The 14,012-nt window shown below is 41.3% G+C and overlaps 1 pseudogene; it reads left to right on the top strand.

Moving 5' to 3' along the window:
• Nucleotides 1-5,000: 5,000 nt before the first annotated feature.
• Nucleotides 5,001-5,662, top strand: LOC129637117 (vacuolar-sorting protein SNF8-like; annotated as a pseudogene).
• The last annotated feature ends 8,350 nt before the right edge of the window (nucleotides 5,663-14,012 follow it).

Genomic DNA, 14,012 nt, shown 5'->3' with positions numbered 1-14,012 from the left:
TTGGAATAGGCACAGGAGACCAACAACTGGGTGTTACAGGATTTTTCTTCATTAACTCTGATATTTCCCTGAGTGTCTCCACAATCTGTTGTCCCTCTTTTATCTCCAGACCATTTGGTTGGGAACCTGAGCTATTGCAAGCTGGTGTCCGGATTTTGACCCAATTGACTAAACACTTTTCTGAGATCATTTCCAAGAACTTCTATTTCTGCTACTTTCTTGGAAGACCCCTAGTTTTCTGATTCCTCTGTAGAAACCAACCAGTGCCCTCCAATTTCTCTCCTGTGTATCAGAGAACTTGGAGAAGAGTCAGTTCTGTCCCCAAGGCAAGGAGACAGATGGATTAGTGCATTGAGTAGTTGGCTTAAGCCACTTTGGAACTTGAGTCTATAGCTGGACTATTAGTTAGTGTGAGTCTGTTTGTGTTTTGTTTTTTTTCCCTAGACTCTATGTCCTGTGTCCTCTAATTTATGAGAACTTTTTTAAGAGCCAGGATCCATGTCTATCACACCATCCAATTTATCAAAACCACAAGGCTATACCTCCAAGTATTAATATATCCATTGCTCTCTCTACTACACCCACTCTGATCCAGAAGTCAGGAAACTGATGGAAACTCAAATTGCTAAAATTAACCTTTTTTTAAATGTTAATCTGTTCAAACTTCCATGAACTCTTTACAGTAATCTCATTTCTTTTTCTTTCTTTCCCTCCCACTTTTTTTTTTTTCTTTTGGCCACATCACGCAACTTGTGGGATCTTAGTTCCCTAACCGGGGAATCAAACCCAGGGCCCCTTGCAGTGGAGCACCACATCCTAACTACTGGACCACCAGGTAATTCTAAGAAAGTTTAATAAATGAACTATAAAGCAGAGACATTACTTTGTCCACAAAGGTCCATCTAGTCAAGGCTATGGTTTTTCCAGTAGTCATGTATGGATGTGAAAGTTGGACTATAAAGACAGCTGAGCACCAAAGAATTGATGCTTTTGAACTGTGGTGTTGAAGAAGACTCTTGAAAGTCCCTTGGACTGCAAGGAGATCCAACCAGTCCATCCTAAAGGAAATCAGCCCTGGGTATTCATCAGAAGGACTGATGTTGAAGCTGAAACTAGAGTATTTTGGCCACCTGATACAAAGAGCTGACTCATTTGCAAAGACCCTGATGTTAGGAAAGATTGAAGGCAGGAAGAGAAGGGGACGACAGAGGATGAGATGGTTAGATGGTATCACCAACTCAATGGACATGAGTTTGGGTAAACTCTGGGAGTTGGTGATGGACAAGGAGGCCAGGCGTGCTGCGGTTCATGGGGTCGCAGAGTCGGACACGACTGAGCAAGTGAACTGATAACTAATATCTTGGGAAGTACAAGTGCACTAGGGGTGGCCACTATATCCCTAGTAGAAATGACGGGGGGGAGCCATTACTAGAATACAAGGACAGAGAGAGCTTTGCGGAGAGGGCTGCGTGGCAGGAATTGACACCTTTCATCAGGGGATAGATGCCCACAGCATCCTGCAGGATGGGAGCCAGGAGAATACCCTGATCTCATTTTCCCCTCACCCTCTGATCTCTTCATCAGTCCTCCATGTTGGCAATGCTCCACACTGACCAAATTTAACCAGAAGTTAGAGGGTCTACCAGCTGGTTAATTGGTCACCACAGATCAGCTTCCTGGAGCACAGAACAGGGAAGAGAATGATAGAGTGGCTCTGGAAAGACAAGCAGATCATCTTTAACCTGGATTCCTGCTGTAATCTTAAACTTTAGTCTGATTTCTTCACAGCTGCCAAAGCCACCTTTAAAAAAACAATTGTGATGAAATATATATACATCACAAAATTTACCATTTCAGCCATTTTTAAGTACGTAATCCAGTGGCATTAGTTACATTTACAGTATTCTGCAACCATTACCACTATCTATTTCTAAAACTTTTTCATAAACCTAAACAGAAACTTTGTATCCATCAAGCAAGAATTTCTATTATTGCATTTCAAGCTCCTGATAACCTGTAATCTACTTTCCAACCCAATGAATTTGCCTATCCTACATATTGAATACAAACTGGGTTATCCTCTAGTTTCAGTGCACAGGCTTGTCATTGCGGTGGCTTCTCTTGTTGTGGAGCACAGGTTCTAGGGCATGCAGACTTCAGTAGTTGCGGCTCCTGGGCTCTAGAGCACAGACTCAATAGTTGTGGTGGACAGGCTTAGTTACTCAGTTGCATTTGGGATCTTCCAGGATCAGGAATCAACCTGTGTCTCCTGCACTGGCAGGTGGATTCTTTACCACTGAGCCACCAGGGAGGCCCCTAACATTATCTTTATAAGGTTCATCCATGTGGTAGTAGCATGTATCAGAACTTCATTCCTTTGTTTGGCTGATTAATATTTCATTGTACACACATTTTGTTTGTCCATTCATCTGCTGATGCACACTTTGGTTGTTTCTACCTTTTGGCTATTGTGAATAATGCTGCAATGAACATCGACATACAATATACAACAACTCTTTCACCACTCAACAGTAAAAAGACAACAAAGTAAAAAAATGTGCAAAGAATGTGAATAGACAGTTCTCCAAAGAAGGCATACAAGTAGCCAATAAGCATGTGAAGAGATGGTCAGCATAATTAGCCATCAGGGAAATACAAATCAAAACCACAATAAGATACAAGTTCACTTGTTCTAGAATGGCTATGTTTAAAACAATAATAACAAATGTTGGTTAGAATGTGTAGAAATCATATCTGTTTTTCTCTTGATTTAACTTCAGTTCAGTTCAGTTGCTCAGTCGTGTCCAACTCTTTGCGACCCCATGAATTGCAGCATGCCAGGCCTCCCTGTCCATCACCAACTCCCGGAGTTCAAACTCATGTCCATTGAGGCGGTGATGCCATCCAGCCATCTCATCCTCTGTCGTCCCCTTCTCTTCCTGACCCCAATCCCTCCCAGCATCAGAGTCTTTTCCAATGAGTCAACTCTTCACATGAGGAGTTTCAAAGTATTGGAGTTTCAGCTTTAGCATCAGTCCTTCCAAACAACATCCAGGACTGATCTCCTTTAGAATGGACTGGTTGGATCTCCTTGTAGTCCAAGGGACTCTCAAGAGTCTTCTCCAACACCACAGTTCAAAAGCATCAATTCTTCGGTGCTCAGCTTTCTTCACAGTCCAACTCTCACATCCATACATGACCACTGGAAAAACCATAGCCTTGACTAGACGGACCTTTGTTGGCAAAGTAATGTCTCTGCTTTTGAATATGCTGTCTAGGTTGGTCATAACTTTCCTTCCAAGGAGTAAGTGTCTTTTAATTTCATGGCTGCAATCACCATCTGTTGTGATTTTGGATTTAACTTAAAGTTATGTAATTGTTTCCTCTTCTATTAAATTATAAGTTCCTGGGACAGATCTTAAAAGTATATCTCATTTTGTTGGGCTTCCCTTTATTGCACTTCACAGATCTTGTGTTTTCTACAAATTGAAGACTCATGCGAACTCTACATTTTCAGATGGTGGTTAGCGTGTTTTTGTCAGGTGCTGTCGGTTCTGTCTCGTCACAACAAAGATCTGGAGTGACGGACATTAAAGCCCTCGGCGTGTCACAGCTCTCGGGTCTTGGACAGACCGTGTTATAGCTCTCAGGTCTCGAACGGACCGTGTTATAGCTCTTAGACAAATCAGCGTTACAGCTCCGTGTTTCAGCTCTATTTTATTTAGATAATAACAGGAAAATCCATCTTCGAGGTGTGAGGGCATGTTGACCCAAAGATGCGAGACAAGAGCACCCCAGAGTGCAGGAGAGAGAGGGAGCCCCAGCCCTTTGACTCCTCTTTTTATGTTTTTCTCTCCCTGGGCCTGTCCTATGTAAATTGGGCCAGCCAGGAGTGTTGTTTGTTTTACCTGAAGTCCTCACTCCAGTCCTCAGACCTTCCTTTGTTCTATTTTCTTGGGCTTTTCTCTTCCTTATCTTTTAACCACTGCCATTCTGGACTCCTTTTCCCTATTCTAACTACCTAACATTTTAATTAAGGTACATTATTGGGCTCCAAAATCACTGTGGATGGTGACTGCAGCCATGAAATTAAAAGAGGCTTGCTTCTTGGAAGAAAAGCTATGACAAACCTAGACAGATTATTAAAAAGCAGAGACATCACTTTGCAGCAAAGGTCCGCTTTGCTGCAACTATTGAAGCCCTCACGCCCTACAGCCTGTGCTCTGCAACAAGAGAACCCACTGCAGTGAGAAACCTGCTCACTGCAACTAGAGAAAGCTCGTGCACAGCAATGAAGACCTAGTGCAGCCAAAATAAATAAATAATTTTTTAAATGGTTTAAGTATGGGGTAAATATAACTTTCATATGCACCAGAAAACCAAAAATTCATATGACTCACTTTATTGCAATATTTGCTTTACTGCAGTAATCTGGAACTGAGCTCACAACCTTTGAGGTACACTCTGTATAAAATTTTTAATCTCTAATGATTAACAGATCAAAAACTAACATTGTCATTGTTACAATGTGTAAAAAGATTGGGGAGGGGAGGGGAGGGGAGGCAGCTGCTGAATGTTCTGTGACCAAGGAGTTTTCATATAATCACACAGGTGTACATTTTGCAACTGATTTGTCTTGGAAGAGTCACAACAAACCTATATTATTCAAGCTAGACATCTGGACATAGGAGTCTTCTCATTGCCTTATAGTGTGAGTAGAGATGTATATAATATTCCAGAAGACATTATAACAATACAGTGAGCAGCTACTTTTCTTACTATTGTAGAACCCAGAATTTCAGAAATGGTTCACCAATATCTTTTACACCGTGGTTTTCATATCTCCATTTCCAGGTAGGCTGGAAGAAAATGAATAGACAGTTCTCCAAAGAAGGCATACAAGTGGCCAATAAGCACATGAAGAGATGGTCAGTATCATTAGCCATCAGGGAAATACAAATCAAAACAATGGCACCTAAGTCACCAGTATGAGCTGCATCATGTGGGAGGCAGCATTACTACCCCAAAGAAGCTTCAAGACTAATCTGGGGCAATTTGCCAGCAAGCACAAGTAGGACACCCAAAGGAGTCTCAAGTTCCAGATGCAGTTCCAGGACATGTGTGCCACCATTGGGATGGATCCCCTGATTTATGGAAAACAATTTTGGTCTGAGATGCTGGGCATACAGATTATCAAAGTGTGCCTAGCCCTGAAGCACCAGAATGGAAGTTTGAGAACTTTGGAGGAACTGCTACATCAACAGGTTTAATAGGGAAGGGAAAAATTCAATCCAGATGTCAGCCAAGACAACTGAATAAGGGTCATCAAGCAAATAAAGGCAGATGGCATTGGCTTCAGCATTACCCCTGTGGGTGGCACTACCATATTCACTCTGTTCCAGCTGAGCTCAATATGAATTACAAACAATGAGGTGCTAGAGCTGGCAGGGAAGAATGGCTACAGGACCACCAGTGAGCTAAAAGCCAGTCTTGAATGTGATTACTTGAATTACAGAGTGATTACTACAAGTGCTGGAACACATGCTGATGGCAGGGCTGGCCTGCCTAGCCAGCCTCTACAGCAAACTACTGTCTTCCAGCTCTCTTCACTGACCTCTCCTCTCAGATTACAGCTCAGAAGGCCAGAGAATTCCTCTCCTGAATCTAGGAATGTGGAAGGCAGCACAGCAGGATGCAGAAAGGAGAGAGAGAGCAGCTATTGACTGGTGAATAAAACCTGAACCAGGAATTACCTGACTGTCCAGTGGTTAGAACCCAGTGCTTTCACTGCTGAGGTCCAGGTTCTACCCCTTGTCATCCGAGAACTAAGATCCCACAAGCCATATAGCACAAACGGAGAAAAAAAAAAATTCTGAACAATTTTGCTTAAAAAAAAATAGAATAAATAAAACAGATTCAGAAATTTTAATGGTGATGGAACAAACAAGAACATAAAAGCTGCTACTATAAATATGCTTTATATCTTCAAAAAGATAGAGGAAAACCTGACCAAGATAATTAGAGAAGTGGAAGATAAAGGAAAGATCCAAATGAAACCTCTAGATATGAAAAATATAGTATCTGAAATGGAAAATACACTGGATGGAATAAAAGCAGATGCTGAAGATTGGTGATTAGAAGAAACAGAAATAGAAACTAAGCAAGGTGAAGTACGGAGACAGAAAAAAATGAACAGAACACCATTTGTGTATGGAATAATATTAAGCAGACTGACGTATATGTAATATCTCAAGAGGATCCCATTAAGAGAGAAGATGCATGAAAAGAGGCTTAGAAAAAAATATTTAAAGACAAAATGACCATAAATTTTCCAAATTTGCTGAAAGCTATAAAACTCATGGATCCAAGAAGCTTAATGAATCCCAAGCAGAATAAACCTGGGGAAAACCACATCATATCATGTCACAATAAAATTTCTGAAACCACTGATAAAGAGAAAACATTAAAAGCAGCCAGAGAAAAAAGACATATTTCTTACAAAAGAATCAATATACGAATGACACAGAATTCTTATCAGAAATTATACAAACCAGATCTTACACAAAAATCCAAATGAATTTTTTTGCCAACCCAATATATTTTACCCCAATAAGAAAATTAAAGGAAAAAGAACTATTTTTTTAAGACAAAAGATGAGAAAATTCATCACTGGGATTTTGATGAATGACAAAATTACTGGTTTAAAAGAAATATGAAAGGAAGTTCTCCAAGCAAAAGTGCTTTCACTGCTTCCAAATGATACCATGTGGAAATGTGGATCTACACAACATAATGAAAAGTGTCAGAAATAGTAAATATGAGTAAACATAAAATACACTTAATATTTAATCTCTTCAAAAGATAATTGGTTCTTTAAAGCAAAAATTACAACAGGATTTATAGTACATGTAAAAGAAAAATGTATAATCACAATAGCACAAAAGATAAGAGGAAAAAAATTACTGCTGTACTGTTTTATAGTATACATGAAGTGATACATTATTTGAAGGTAGACTATTTAAAGATTGTATTTTATAGGGAATTCCCTGGTGACCAGGTGGTTAGGACTGCGCACTTTCACTGTCCTGGCCAAGCTTCAATCCCTGGTCAGGAAACTAAGATCAAAGTTCCCCCCTAAGCCATACAAGATGACCAAAAAAAAAAATCTATTTTATAAACTGTAGAGCAACAACTAAAGAAATAAAGATACAACTAATAAGCCAATAATGAAGACAAAATAGAATCACAAAAAAATTCAATCTGAAAGAAATCAGGAAGACAATAAAAAAGGAACAAAGAGAAGATTGGGCAAATAGGAAGTAAATGAAATTGGGCAAATGAAAGATGGTAGCTTCAAACTCAATCATGTTGATAATTACATTAACTTTAAATGTAGTAAATACCCCAATCAAAAGGCAAGGAAGGTCAGATTGGATTCAAAAACAAAAACCAAAACTAAAACTATAGAGTTTCTTGTCTATAAGAAACTCACTTAAATATAAAGAAACATATGGTTAAAAGTAAAAAGATGGGAGAATGTATATTATACAAATAAGAACCAAATGAAAATCAGAACGGCTATATTAAAAATAAGAAATAGACAAATCTGCAATTATAGTTGGAGATTTTAGCACTTTTCCCTAAGTAACTGATAGTAAAGCTAGACAGAAAATCAGTAATAATATAAATTTGAAGAACACTATCAACTAATTTGGTTTTTTTAATTCTTATTTATTTCTCTTTAGCTGTGCTGGGTCTTCACTGCTGCACAGGCTTTTTTCTAGTTGTGGCAAGCAGGGGCTACTCTCCAGTTGCAGTGCGTGAGCTTCCCTTATTGCAGAGCACAGGCTCTAGGGTGCACAGGCTTCAGGAGTTTCCACTCCTGGGCTCTAGAGCACAGTCTCAATAGTTGTGGCACAAGGGCTTACTGTAGAACACACTGTTCTGCAGTATGTGGGATCTTTCCAGATCAGGGATGGAACCTGTGTCTTCTGCACTGGCAGGCAGATTTTTTACTACTGAGCCAGCAGGGAAGCCCCATCAATTTGATTTTAGTGACATTTATGGAACATCACCAACTCCAATCACATTATTCTCAAGTGCACATGGATCATTTACCAAGAAAGACTATGTGCATATTTGTGGTAAATTGCTTTACTTGTAACTGACTCTTTGTGACCTCATGGACCGAAGCCAGCCAGGATCTTCTGTCCATGGGATTCTCCAGGCAAGAATACTGGAGTGGGTTGCCATGCCCTCCTTCAGGGGAATCTTCCCAACCCAGGGATAGAACACACATGGGTTAAGTCTCTTGCATTGGCAGGCAGGTTCTTTACTACTAGCACCAGCTGGGAAGCCCCAAGGTAGACTATAATCTAGGCCATAAAACAAATCTGAATAAATACAGTTTGGCAATGTGTTATAAAACTAAACTTTCTCTTAATCATACAATTTGGCACTCATGCTCCTTGGTATTTATCCAAATGAGTTGAAAACTTATGTCCACATAAAAACCTGCACATAAATGTTTACACACTTGAACTTAGCCAAAAGGCCAAGAAGCAACTGCACGTAAGTATTTATAGCAGCTTTATTCATAATTACCCAAACTTTGAAATAACCAAGATGTCCTTCAACACATAAATAGAAAAAAACAAAACAAAACAAAACCGTGGTACATCCATATAATGACTATTATTCAGCAATAAAAGAAATGAGCTATCAAGCCATGACAAGATATGGAATTAACTTGAATGTATTTTACTAAGTGAAAGAAGCCAGCTCAAAAGTCTATATACTGTATGAGTCAAACTATTTGACAATTCAGAAAAGGTAAAACCACAGAGACAGTACAAAAATCAGTGTTGCCAGGGGTAGGTAGGAAAGAGGGAAGAATGGAAAGAACACAGAGAATTTTTAGGGCAATTAAGCTACTCTGTATGAGTAACTTAAGATGGCATCTTGTCACAGAGCACAGGCTCTAGGTGCTCAGGCTTCAGTAGTTGCAACTTGTGGGCTCAGTAACCGTGGTGCATGGCCTTCAGTTACTCTGTGTCATGTGGAGTCTTTCTAGACCAGGAATCAAACCTATGTCTCCTGCAATGGCTGGTGGATTCTTATCCACTATACCCCCAGGAAAGTCCTGACATTTTTTTTATTGGCGTTCTTAGACTTGAATTGTTTTTTAAATTGGAGTATAGCTGTTGTAGCCCACAAACTGCATGGTGTGGCAAAAACAATTTTTTTGGAAAGAAACAGAGGTATATATTTTGAAAGTTGCAGGAGATTTTAAGATAAAATATGCATTTTAAAAATATATTTTGAAAACAGAGTGGAGTCATAGTAAATGAGGTAAAGTATGCACCCAAAGAATAGCAAGGAGAAATAAGAAAGCCTTCCTTAGTGATCAATGCAAAGAAATAGAGGAAAACAGTAGAATGGGAAAGACTAGAGATCTCTTCAAGAAAATTAGAGATACCAAGGGAACATTTCATAACAAAGACGGCACAAAAAAGGACAAAAACAGTATAGATCTAATAGAAGCAAAAGATATTTAGAAGAGGTGGAAAGAATACACAGAACTATACAAAAAAGGTCTTCAGGACCCAGATAACCATGATGGTGTGATCACTCACCTAGAGCGAGACATCCTGGAATACGAAGTCAAGTGGGCTTTATGAAGCATCACTATGGACAAAGCTAGTGGAGGTGATGGAATTCCAGTTGAGCTATTTCAAATCCTAAAACATGATGCTGTGAATGTGCTGCATTCAATATGCCAGCAAATCTGGAAAACTCAGCAATGGCCACAGGACTGGAAAAGGTCAGTTTTCATTCCAATCCCAAAGAAAGGCAATGCCAAGGAAAGTTCAAACTACCACACAATTGCACTCATCCCACACGCTAGCAAAGTAATACTGAAAATTCTCCAAGTGAGGCTTGAACAGTACATGAACTGAGAACTCAAGATGGTCAAACTGGATTTAGAAAAGGCAGAGGAAGCAGAGATTAAATTGCCAGCATCTGTTGGGATGAAGAAAAAGCAAGAGAATTCCAGAAAAACATCTACTTCAGCTTTATTGACTATGCCAAAGCCTTTGACTATGTGGATCACAACAAACTGTGAAAAATTCTTAAAGAGATGGGAATACAAGACAGACCACCTTACCTGCCTCCTGAGAAGTCAATATGCAGGTCAAGAAGCAACAGTTAGAATCTGACATTGAACATCGGACTGGTTCCAAATTGGGAAAGGAGTACATCAAGGCTGTATATTGTTACCCTGCTTATTTAACTTATAATGCAGAGTACATCATGTGAAATGCTGGGCTGGATGAAGCACAAGCTGGAATCAAGATTGCCAGGAGAAATATCCCTAACCTCGGATACCCAAATGACAACACCCTTGTGGCAGAAAGTGAAGAGGAACTAGAAAGCCTCTTGATGAAAGTGAAAGAGGAGAGTGAAAAAGCCTGCTTAAAACTCAACATTAAAAAAATGAAGATCATGGCATCTGGTCCCATCACTTCATGGCAAATAGATGGGGAAACAATGGAAACAGTGACAGACTTTATTTTCTTGGGCTCTAAAACCACTGCAGATGGTGACTGCAGCCATGAAATTAAAAAACTTTTGTTTCTTGGAAGAAAAGCTATGCCCAACCTAGACAGCATATTAAAAGCAGAGACAAAGGTCCATCTAGTCAAAGCTATGGTTTTTCCAATAGTCATGTATGGCTGTGAGAGTTGGACCATAAAGAAGGCTGAGCACTGAAGAATTGATGCTTTTGAACTGTGATGTTGGAGAAGACGCTTGAGAGTCCCTTGGACTGCAAGGAGATCCAACCAGTCCATTCTAACGGAGATCAGCCCAGGGTGTTCTCTGGAAGGAATGATGCTGAAACTGAAGCTCCTGTACTTTGGCCACCTGATTTGAAGAACTAACTCACTGGAAAAGCCCCTGATGCTGGGAAAGATTGAAGGCAGGAGAAGGGGACAACAGAGGAAGAGATGGTTGGATGGCATCACCGACTTGATGAACATGAGTTTGAGTGAGCTCCGGGAGTTGGTGATCGACAGAGAAGTCTGGCGTGCTACAGTCCATGGGGTTGCAAACAACTGGACATGACTGAGCAACTGAACTGAACTGATGCATCTGAAAGGAGTACTTTTCGTGAATATTTCTTTGAAAAGAAAGGAAGTCCAGACTTCCCTGGTGGTCCAGTGGTTAAGACTCTACATTTGCAATGAAGGGGGCACAGGTTTGATCCCGGGCCAGAAATTAAGATCCTGAATGTTGCCCAGTGCAGCACAACTCCCCACCCCCTGCCCCCCCCCAAAAAAAAACAAAAAAGAAAGAAAGGAAGTCCTAGCATTATATTCTAAGCGTTCAGCATAATGAAATATGACTTAGGAGTTTCTTCAATTAGGGGATTGGCAGATTCCCCTCATCAGACTGATATTTTCATAGACTTCACCCTTCCTATAATAGGTCACATTTATAATCACACCCAGATCTCTAAACTGAGATAGGAGTGGAGTTATTATTTGAAGTCAGAACAGCTGTCAACAGCTCTGCACACCATCAGCTTTTGTTTCAACTGCTATCGCTGGCCTGCTGGCTATTGCTTGGCTGGCTGCTGTCACCCTGTTGCCCACAGGCCAATGCCCACATTGCAGCCAATTAATCATCATGGGGCTCAGCTCCTGCTGACCTCGTCTTTTCTTCAGTTTCATGGCTGCCTGACTGGCCACTACCTCAGCAGCGGCAGTTGCTGCCAATCTCCTCTGAACTGTCAATCTTCAGTTCTCAAAACCCTCTGGACAAAGAGATAATTTTTCTATTACAACCAGATGGGATTCCCAAAGCAAGGATTTGAGATCCTAAAGACTCAGGATATCAACTATATCTCAATTTAAAAAAAAAAAAAGACCCAGGATGCTCCTTGACACTACAGATCCCTCTTCACTGAACATACAGACTCTCTGAGAGGCTATCAGAAAGTGTCAGGCTTCCTGACCACTACAGAGCCATATAGTCCATGCAGCCTAGAAACACCAGCAAAGAGACATTATATAATCAGGAATTCTTCCATAGGAAGATAATAAATACTATCATCTCTGTTTCCAGACTTTGTGGACATCCTATATACAGACTGGAACCACTGCCCTGAATGAAATCCAGTTCTGTTCTCCCATCCAGTCCACTCCAGCAGATTCCAGAAAACAATGTATCTTTCAAGGTTTCCAGTCATTCTCTTTTTTCAGAAACCCTGAGGCCATCTGGCAGCTCACATTTGAATTCTAAATATGGGTCAGGTTTCAGTTCTCACCTTCCAGGACTCCTCAGTTAAGTTCAGACTCCTCAGTTAAGTTGCTCAGTTGTGTCTGACTGTTTGTGACCCTATGGACTGCAGCACGCCAGACTTCTCTGTCCATCACCAACTCCCGGAGCTCACTCAAACTCATGTTCATCAAGTCGGTGATGCCATCCAACCATCTCTTCCTCTGTTGTCCCCTTCTCCTGCCTTCAATCTTTCCCAGCATCAGGGGCTTTTCCAATGAGTTAGTTCTTCAAATCAGGTGGCCAAAGTACAGGAGCTTCAGTTTCAGCATCAGTCCTTCCAATGAATATTCAGGACTGATTTCCTTTAGGATTGACTGGCTGGATCTCCTTGAAGTCCAGGGGACTCTCAAGCGTCTTCTCCAACATCACAGTTCAAAAGCATCAATTCTTCAGTGCTCAGCCTTCTTTATGGTCCAACTCTCACAGCCATACATGACTATTGGAAAAACCATAGCTTTGACTAGATGGACCTTTGTCCCTGTTTTCTAATATGCTGTCTAGGTTGATCATAGCTCCTTTAATTTTATGGCTGCAGGACTCCTAGGCCTCTGCATATCTCATGTTTCAGTACCAACATCCCAGGACGTTTTAAAAAGCCCTGTAGTAATGAGTTGATTGGCTGTAATCTATAGAATTGTGGTGCTGGAGAAGACTCTTGAGAGTCCCTTGGACTAGAAGGAGATCAAACCAGTCAATCCTAAAAGAAATCAGTCTTGACTACTCATCAGAAGGAACTGATGCTGAAACTGAAGCTCCAATAATATTTTGGCCACCTGATGTAAAGAACTGATTGACTGGAAAAGACCCTGATGCTAGGAAAGACTGAAGGCAGGAGAAGGGGATGACAAATGAGATGGTTGGATGGCATCACTGACTCAATGGACATGAGTTTGAACAAGCTCTGGGAGATGGTGAAGGACAGAGAAGCCTGGCGTGCTGCATGCAGTCCATGGGGTCAGAGTTGGACACGACTGAGCAACTGAACTGAACTGAAGCTTCAACTAGAGGCTCGATTCCTATAGAGTGCAAGCACCCCACCTACTGGCCTCTTCAGTAACTGCAGACAGCGTAAGCCAGCTCTGCATGGTGCTGCTGCTGCTAGTCGCTTCAGTCGTGTCCGACTCTGTGCCACCCCATAGATGGCAGCCCACCAGGCTTCCCTGTCCCTGGGATTCTTCAGACAAGAACACTGGAGTGGGTTGCCATTTTCTCCTCCAATGCATGAAAGTGAAAAGTCAAAGTGAAGTCGCTCAGTTGTGTCCAACTCTAGCGACCCCATGGACTGCAGCCTACCAGGCTCCTCCATCCATGGGATTTTCTAGGCGTAAGTACTGGAGTGGGGTGCCATTTCCTTCTCCGCTGCATGGTGCAGGGGGTGGGAACTGTTGTTGGTAGGGATTTTGCTTTCACTGCAGCTGTGTTGGGCTTCCCAGGTGATGCTAGTGGTAAAGAACCTGACTATCAAGTAGGAGACAAAGCTCAATCCTTGAGTTGGTCAGATCCCCTAGAGTAGGAAATGGCAACCCACTCCAGTATCCTTGCCTGGAAAACTCTACGGACAGAAGAGCCTGGCAGGCTACAGTCCATGGGGTTGCAGAGTCGGAAATGACTGAAGTGACTTAGCACGCAGCTGTGTGAGTGCCTGGTGCACTGAATTGGACTGGCAA

This window comes from Bubalus kerabau, chromosome 22 (genome assembly GCF_029407905.1).
Source record: "Bubalus kerabau isolate K-KA32 ecotype Philippines breed swamp buffalo chromosome 22, PCC_UOA_SB_1v2, whole genome shotgun sequence".
In the NCBI taxonomy this organism is placed as follows: Eukaryota; Metazoa; Chordata; class Mammalia; order Artiodactyla; family Bovidae; genus Bubalus; species Bubalus kerabau.
Note: the sequence above shows the minus strand (reverse complement) of the source record. Positions and strands in the feature narration are given on the sequence as shown.